Source organism: Acinonyx jubatus, chromosome A1, assembly GCF_027475565.1.
Source record: "Acinonyx jubatus isolate Ajub_Pintada_27869175 chromosome A1, VMU_Ajub_asm_v1.0, whole genome shotgun sequence".
NCBI classification, from domain to species: domain Eukaryota; kingdom Metazoa; phylum Chordata; class Mammalia; order Carnivora; family Felidae; genus Acinonyx; species Acinonyx jubatus.
The window spans coordinates 213,761,017-213,770,811 of NC_069380.1; the positions used below are offsets into that span (position 1 = coordinate 213,761,017).

A 9,795-nucleotide genomic window follows, 5' to 3' on the forward strand; every position below is an offset into this window, starting at 1 on the left:
TTTTTTGACAAGATAGGCCACATGTTAGGTTACAAAACAAGTTTTAACAAATTTAAGAAGCTTAAATCCCTACCAAGTATCTTCTTCAACCACAGTGGAATGAAACTAGAAATCAACAGCAGAAAATTCATAAATATGTGAAAATTAAACAAACTTGAGAAGAACAAAGTTGGAGGTATCACACTGATTTCAAAATAAATTACAAAGTTCCAGGACCTACAACAGCATGGTACTGACATAAAGACAAGCATACACACAGATGGAACAGAATAGAGAACCCAATAATAAACACATGTGTGATTTTTGCACACATAAAATCAACTGATCTTTGACATGGGTTTAAATAACACACAAGGGAAAAAAGAGAGTCTCTTCAACAAATGGTGTTGGGAAAAGTGGGTATCCACATGAAAAGGAATGGAATGGAACGTTACATATGGAACCAACTCAAAATGTATTAATGACTTAAATGTAAGACCTGGAAATATAAAACCTCTAGGAGAAAACAGGACAAAACTTCATGATATGGGTCTCAGAAATTATTTTTTGAATATGATGCCAAAAGCACGGGCAACAAAAGCAAAAATAAGCAAGTGGGACTTCATGTAACTATAAAGTCTGCACAGCCAAAGAAACAGTCAACAAACTAAAAGGCAACCATGAATTAGAGACAATATTTGAAAACCATATATTTGATAAGGGGATAATCTCAAAACATATAAGGAATTCCTATATTTCAAATTAAAAAAAAAAAGTTAGTGACCCAATTCAACAATAGCCTAAGGACTTGACATTTCTCCAAGAAAGACATACAATGGCCAACTGGCATATGAATTTTTTTTCAATGCCATTAATCATTAGGGTAATGCAAATCGAAACTACAATGAAATATCACTTTATCTTTTTGGATGGCTATTATATTAAAAGAAAAAAAAAAGACAACAAGTGTTGGTGAGGATGTAGAGAAATTGTAACCCTTGCACACTGTTTGTACGAATACAAAATGGTATGGCCAGTATGGAAAATAGCATAAAGTCCCCTAAAGTAATTAAAAATAGGACTGCCATATAATTCAGCTCTCCCACTCTGGACATTACTCCGAAATACCTGAAATCTGAATCTTGAAGAGATGTTACCTGTCTCATGTTTATTTCATTGCTATTATAGCCAAGAAACAACCTAAATGTCTATTGACAGATAAACAAATAAAGAAAATGTGGTATATACCTACAGTGGATTATTACTCAGCCTGAAAAAAGAGGAAAAATCTGTTATCTGTGACAACAGAGAAGAATCTTGAGAGCATTATTATAAGTAAACCAAGCCAGTCACAAATAGACAAATGTTACATGATTTGATTTATATAAGGTATCTATAGTAGTCAAACTCATAGAATCCAAGAGTAGAATAGTAGTTTCTAGGGACTGCGGTGGGGAGAGGAAATGGGGAGTTATTAGTCAATAGGTGTGAACTTTCACTCAAGCAAGATGACAAAGTTTTAGAGTTCTGCTATACAACATTGTCTTTATAGTCCACAGTGATGTTTTTTATAGTTAAAATGTATTATCAGGAGAAATCTCATGTTAAATATTCTTATCACAATAAAATAAAACAAATTTACACATTTTTTAAAAAATAGTATTTAGAGACCAATACCTTGTTACAAAGAGTATTCATTGCTATTGATTATTAGCTTCTAGAGTTTTCAGTGAAGAGTGCTAGAAAACATTGAACTAAAAAAAAAAATAAATCCACTTTGATATGTTTATGTTAAATTGAAAATCAGAGTTTTGCTAATTCTTTAAATTTCATATTTGTACCTCTTTAACTATTATTGAGAATGTGATACAATGAATTATTTCAATTATCTTAGAATATTTACTATAGTGTCAAATTCAAAATAACAATATTAACTATCAAAGTATAACTGAGTGTGGTTTAAGATTATTGGCAGTTTTGTGTTCCTAAGATTATAAACGACTGAGTATTATGAAGTTATTGTCTCTATTTGGTTATGTTGCCTGTATAATAAACATCACTTTCACTTTCCTACAGTATTTAAAACTTGCTTTTTATTGCCTTTTTAATTATGTAAAGAACCAGCAAGATTCCAGAACCAAAACTGCATAAAAAGTTATATTTTGTGAACTGATTTTCAAGTCTGCTTCTCAACCATGCACCCTCTTATATATAACCATGTTTATGAGTTTTTCATGTCTCTTTTCATTTTTTTCTTTATGGATATAAGAGAATGCACACAAACTAGGGGAAAGGAAGGAAGGAAGGAAGGAAGGAAGGAAGGAAGGAAGGAAGGAAAGAAGGAAGGGGGAGGGAGGAGAAAAGGAGTGAAAGAGGGAGAGAAATAAAGAAAAGGAAAGAAGGAAGAAAAAGAAAGGGAAAGAAAGAAAGAAAGGAAGAAAGAAAGAAAAAAGGAGAAGAGAGGAGAGGAAAGGAGAGGAGAGGAGAGGAGAGGAAAGGAAAGGAAAGGAAAGGAAAGGGAAAGAAGAAGAGAGATAAAAGAAAGAAAGAAAGGTAAGGAGGGAGGAAGGAAGGAAGGAAAGGAAGAGCAAAGGAGTGGGGAAGGAGAGAGAGAAGGAAGAAGGAAGGAAGGAGAGAAGGGAGGAATATAAGCTAGCTCTAAATTAAGACAATAAAGAATATGAGTAAATTGGAAAGAGCTCCTTGAATCAACATAACTACCTTCGTTTGCTTGAAATCTATGTCACTGTTTCAAGTCTATGCCATACCACTGTATTAAAAACTAGTAAGTTTATGTATTCTGTTCATATTCACATTTCTCATAAACTTTGCCGGTAAATAACACATTTTGAAATGTTTTTACATTTCAGCAGTAAGCTATACATGCATAGCCTCAGAAATAGACCAGTGTCTCTTGTTAATACATATCTTGTCTATCTTACTCTGGGTAGGAACTACATATTAATATTTTATCCTCTAATTTTTTATTTCAAATAATACAGCACCAGAAGGGATATTACACAACAAACTAATAAGAAGTGAAGCCTGTGTTAGCTGTTTGATCAAATATATTTCATGCAAACTGCCTACAAACATCAAAAACAATTAGACCCCAAATTCAATCTGAGTTAGCATTCATATCCAAAGATTTGAATGTAGGTAAGTTCAGAGACCAAATATTATATTTTGATTTGTTTTGAAGTGGCCGTCTGCCCAAATCAAAAAGCTTCCTCAACAGTTTGGCAGGCAGTTTAAAGAACCAAAATAACTACTTTGTGTAGGTCAGGTTCACAGGCATCCCCGTGTGACTTGGAAAGCACAAAAAGCAATGTTCACAGCATGTGGTACCTTACCAAGTTGCCTTCTAAAAGTGTCTATAACTTCTAAATTGTCAAACATTTCAGCTCTCATAAGAATCTTTTAAGGAAACTTTATAAATACAAATCAAACCTCAAATATCAGTGGCCGACATAATTAAAAAGAGCATAAAAATCCAATATTGTGGGAAATTCCATGATACAATAATCCTGAAGTACCCATAATTTATATCTTGGCACATTAAAAATGCTCTTTTTGATTAAAAAAAAGAGCTTCACAGATATCAATAGTCTCATTAGTACACTTAATGAATATGCTGGTCAATAGTCTAATTTTTTATTGTTTAAAGCAAACCCAATGCCACGAAGACCTATTTTAGTCACGCCTTGCAGACTTCAAGAGGGATAACTCCAGCTTTACCTCCCCATCCCTCTGCCTCCCTTCTAAACCCGGCCGTCCCCCTAGCCCCAGGTCCATGCCTGAGAATTGCAGGCCGTTTCAGTTTCTCTTCTTAGAAGAATGGCCCTTGAAAGGTGTTAAAGATGGTTCTCAGTTGTCGAGTTAGAGTTGGAAAATGGCAAGGGGTTGCCAGGGGGACAAGCTCCCTTGGTATCCAGCAGTTGTGTAAGAACTTGCAGTACCTGGTGGGCCACCAGCTGATTTCCTTGGAGAGCTGCAGGCTGGACAGGAGAAAGGTGACCCTTTCTCATCAACCTAAAAATGCTAAAAGTAGCGGTACATTAAAGAGCTCACCAACCAGATGATGATCACCAAGAATGTCAGGAGGATGTTCCCATTGCAGAAGGTGAGTATGTCCGATGTGGACACCAATAGTGTGCTTTCTTTCCTTCTGGAATTCATAGCGGAGGACAAGCAAGGCGAGAAGCATGTGAACAGGCACTCAGCTATATCTGCATCCACCCCAACTCCCTGAACTTGGGGGCTCACTGAATGGATGTGCCCACATCCTTCAGCAAAGTGAAACATCAGCAAAGGTGTCAGGTTATATTGAACTCCTTACACACATCTAAACTTTAAATTCACATGGCGACGTTGAGGGTTTGCAGGCTCTTTCATTCCCAAGACTTCGGTGCGTAGCCGTGAACGCTTATCAGAAGGAGCAGATCACAGCTCTTAAAACTGTTCTGAGGAACCTCAGGTTATTCCCCATTCCTTTGTCCATACACTCATTGGAATAAAACCCCCACCGAGTCTGACGATTCATTTGCATGTCATCCATGATCCAACCTCATGACAGCTGGTCCAGCCTCAGGATGTCTGTTCATACCCTCATGTTACTCCTGAGTCATAACAGGACTCCATTACTATCCCGACATGCGGTCAGCTAATAAGGTGCCTTCACACCAGGGTCTCAGACAACCGGGCTATCTAATGGCATAGAAGACCAATTCTTCCCACTGAACACTATTGTGCCCAAATAATCTCAGTTCCCTTCTCCTCAGAATTCTCACTGGATAAAACTGTGTCATATCTACCTACACTCCTGACAGTCAATATCACCTGTTGGCCTGATAACCTCATGGACACTCCTGTCACCACCTTCCATGCAAATCAAAACCTTTCTTACCATATACACTGACTTGTTTGGTTCTGTTACCAGTGCTGAATTGATCTACTAGGTATGAAATGACACTCTCAAAGGTCAAGAAAAAAAAACATAAAATCTTATTAACTACACTTTAAAATATGAAAAGGAGTACGCATCCTGCTATTTTTCAAAAAATAACCCCATCCATCATCCTCAATACCAATTTGGTCCTAAGTTGTGTTTATATATTGCAGATGAATTTCAGTATGGAAACAACATTCAGCTGGCCTAATTCACCATTATTTGATTACAATAAAAATTGGTTTGCTTAGGTCTACAAACTTATTTTTTGTGTCTCATACAGCATGTCAATGACTTTGACAGACTGGAATTAATAAACTCAACTGGTATTTTTTGAGTGATATAAAAATAACACTTTTGATTCTATTCCTTGTTGCTTTGGAGTAGTTCTCAAGTCCCTTTCATGACAGTTATAACATTTATAGTTGAGCTGTTAAGAGATCAAATTTATAGTTGAGGTCAAATATTTTAATTAAAATGGAAATTTCACTAGTCTGCCCATTAGAATGTGTTTATTTTGAGCATATGTAATTGTCTCTTATATTGTTTTTTTTTTTTAATGTTTATTTATTTATTTTTGAGAGAGACAGAGACAGAATGTGAGTGGGTTAGTGGCAGAGAGAGAGAGAGAGAGACAGAATCCGAAGGGGCTCCAGGCTCCAAGCTGTCAGCACAGAGCCCGACGCAGGGCTCGAACTCACCTGCTGTGAGATCATGACCCAAGCCAAAATCAGACGCTCAACCGACTGAGCCTCCCAGGGGCCCCATCTCTTGTATTGTTAAATCTATAACTATTCTTTTTTTTTTTTTGAAAAACTTAGCCAGATAATCACCAGAACACTTTCTGCAAATAAAAGCATATACAAAAAATAAAATTTAACAAAAGAAAAACCAAATATGATACAAAAAGTCCCGTGATAATTCAGTTTTAGAAATTAGTAGCTCAAGCACAATCCACAAAACTTTGCCAATGTTTATAGCTCAGCCTTAGCTGTAGAACAAGAAGATATATTTTGGGATAGAAAACTCTATTACCTACATATATATTTTTAAAACTAATAAATGATTAAAATGGCTTTTCCTTATTAACTATTTGTCCAAGTTGCCAAAGGCATTGCACAGGCAGATTAAAATGCAGTACATTTTCAAAATTAATAGACTATTTTTTTAGAGCAGTTAAAGTTATCAAAAAATATAAGTGGAAAGTACCGATTTCCCAATTACTCCTTTATTAGGTCTTTAGCATTTGGGGGGAGGTGGTTGGACTATAAAAGTCCCTGATTCAGTAAACTCTCCATTTCATTTTATTTTATTTTGTGTTAAAGGTTTTGTTTTTAAGTAATCTCTACACGCAATATCGGTTGTGATCTCAGATCGCAACCCAGAGATCAAGAGTCCTATGTTTGACTGAGCCAGCCAGGTGCCCCTAAACTTTCCATTTTAATTCATTCACAGTTAACACTGTAAAGGGAATCATTTTAAAATGAAAACCTTGAGGCACCTGGGTGGCTCAGTCTGTTGACTATCCGACTCTTGATCTCAGTCAGCTCTTGATCTCAGGGTCTTGAGATCAAGCCCCACATTAGGCTCCACACTGGGCGTGCCTGAGTGGTTCAGTGGGTTAAGCTTCTAACTTCGGATCAGGTGATGATCTCACTGTTCACGAGTTTCGGCCACGTATCCGGCTCTGTGCTGACAGTTCAAAGCCTGGAGCCTGCTTTGGATTCTGTGTCTCCCTCTCTGCCCCTTCTGTGCTCATACTCTCTCTCTCTCTCTCTTTCTTCCTCAAAAAATGAACGAACATTAAAAAATAAAATAAAAAATGAAATCTTAGCACCCGTCATACCTGTGTTGTAAACCTAGGTGAAATATTGAAAAATATACCAATCCGTTGATAAAGAGCCCTGACCCTACCAGGTGGGTAAAGATGTCATTGTCGCCGAGATCCTCAAACTTTAGCAGGCAGTGGGAATCACCAGGAGAGCCTATTCAGCCCTGGGTTGCTGATTCAGGTTCTGAAGAGATAATAAAATAAATAAAATATTATAAAGTTAAACACACATGTTTCTGAATGTGTAAAAGGAAAAGCTGAGTTTTTAGATTCCTTACAAACATCAAAGTCCATTATGTCCTCAAAACTTCGGTATGAAACCAGTTCAGAAAGCTGTTTGCAGTATCTACAACACACACATTTTTAAAGATCATTAATTCCACACCGTATAGACCTGAACCCAACAGCAGTATATCCATAAGTTCACTGAAAAGCATGTATTAGAATTTTCATAATAACATTATTTATCAGCCCAAACTGGAAACTACCACATAAGTGTCCAGTCATATGAGAAGCCATAAAAAAATTAAGGAATATTCACAAGATCTGCATCAGTTATTTACAACGTGCATAATGCATTTTATTAACATTATTACAAAAAGGGCAACACTAGTCTTTGGTTTTAGAAATCAGGAGAGTAGTTAACTGGAGTAGTGATTGGGATGAGAATGTCCTAGGCTCATGGCATTTTTGATCTGACTCTGACTAAACTCCTGTCTTCTGATTGTGAAGTCAATCCGTTAAGCTGAACCCTTTTGATATGGGCACTTTTCTCTATAAATACTATATTAATAAAAACTTTAAAGGACATAGAAATTAAAAATGTCATTCCCATGTACTGCTTTTTATAAATAATTTATTAAAATAGGTAGAAAAAACTTTAATTACCACATGTTTTGTGAATGAAAAGAAAAACAAGTAACTGAGCTTTCAGAGACTTTTAAGAACAGTCAAGAAAATCAAAATTATAGACACCAAGGAGCATTGGGAAATCGATATGGAAAAATAAATAAATTCAAAGTAAGTGATTTAACCATCTGAAAAATAGTGTTAATGATACTGGTCCTATGGGCTCCGTGGCAATGCGTTCTTCTATGAAATACACGAAGACTACGTCCAGAACAAATTCAGTCTCACTGGACTCAGTGAGCAGGTGCCTCCCCATCCACAGCTGGAGCCTAATGAAGAGATTGGAGACGACCCTAACCAGAGCGACCTAACTGAGCAGGCATCCCAGATGCTTTATGGATTGATCTATTCCTACTATATCTTCCCTAACCTTGGATTCACCTAGATGTTGGAAATGTACCAACAGGGAGAATTTGGCTACTGCCCCACATGGACTACGAGAACCAGCTGATGCTTCCACCAATCTTTCAGACGTCTCAGATGAGACCACAGTGAAGCTCTACTCTGCCAAGCACCTGGACGTGTCCACACCCAAGACACCATCAAGGCACCACCACACAGACTGTGCCTATGTTGTCATCTGTTTCTGTCATACAATTTTCATAGCACATCCCTAATGGCGGCTCAAGAAACTCACCAACCAATTTGTGCCCAGGCTTTACAATTACAAGACCCATTCAATGGCCTTGTCAAGACAACTCCAAAAACCCCGTCAAGACAATTTTCTGATTCCCCATCTAACCCATCCCTCAGTCACTGATACCTCCATTCCTTTGCTGCCACACTTTAGGGAACCTCCATAACTTTTAGCTTAATTAAAGGACTCGTTATTTTAGTAGGACTATAAAATTAAGTGAAAGAAAAGGGAAAAAAAACACATTCAAAATTTATATAAAATCTTGTCAGATCTCTTCAGGAAAAAATAAGAAGGGTTTCATGTCTTCTGATAATTGAAATTGCAAGGTGATATGTCATTGTTGTTTATAATTCTGTGCTAATATATTTAATTATTAAATACAATTCATTATTCTTTTTAAAATATGTTCGCAAATTTAATTAAGGAACAAGAAGACTACTGAACAATACACATAATGACGAAATGTTGTTGAAGAAATTTTTTAGACTCTACAAAAACTACCATTTTGTACAGGTTCAGGGAGCATATGGCTTTAGAGAGGAATTTTTTGTATATGTGAAATCAGGTCTCACCATGTTTAAACTGTTCTAGGATACAGGTTGAAATGAACTTTGCATGTGTCGCACCACAGATTGAATGGCGTTTTTTTTTTTTTTTAGAAGCACAAATCTCAAATCTCACTTGCAAATGGCAATTAAGTCTTAGGAAAAAATATTTTTTTAAGTTTTTATTTTAATTCCAGTTAGTGAACATAGAGTGTTGTATTAGTTCCAGGCATACAATGTACCGATTCAACACTTCCATATACCATCCATCGCTCATCACCACAAGTGCACCCCTTCATTCCCATCATCTAGTCAACCGATCTCCTCACCCACCTCCCTTTTGGTAACCAGCAGTTTGTCCTCTAGAATTAAGAATGGAGGGGTACCTGGGTGGCTCAGTCGGTTAAGCGACCGACTTCGGCTCAGGTCATGATCTCGCGGTCCGTGAGTTCGAGCTCCACATCGGGCTCTGTGATGACAGCTCAGAGCCTGGAGCCTGTTTCAGATTCTGTGTCTCCCTCTCTCTGACCCTCCCCCATTCATGCTCTGTCTCTCTCTGTCTCAAAAATAAATAAATGTTGGAAAAAAAATTAAGAAAAAAAAAGGATGGATTTCATGGTTCATATCTCAGTTTTTTAGGAACAAAATATTTTTATACTTGACACAATGTAATGTGGTGTTTAATAAAATCCAAAGAAAAGTATCAATAGCAGTGGACACACATAAACATGATTAAGAATACACAGCTCAATTCATTTATATGCCAAAATATTCTGGAAATTATTTTAACAGATTTAATATTGTAAAGGTGGAAGGAAGCTAAAATTGGGGTATTTGACCTAGCAGTTGCTCTAATATACTATAAAACCGTATGTTTTTGTCTTGGAATGGGGAGCCAAGTTCAAAATCATGAAAAATCCAATTATATTCAAGTATAGACAAAATT

At 36.6% G+C, this 9,795-nt stretch overlaps 1 pseudogene; it reads left to right on the forward strand.

Annotated features, from left to right (window-relative positions):
• The first annotated feature begins 3,839 nt into the window (after positions 1-3,839).
• Positions 3,840-8,470, forward strand: LOC106986979 (casein kinase II subunit beta-like; annotated as a pseudogene).
• Positions 8,471-9,795: the final 1,325 nt, after the last annotated feature.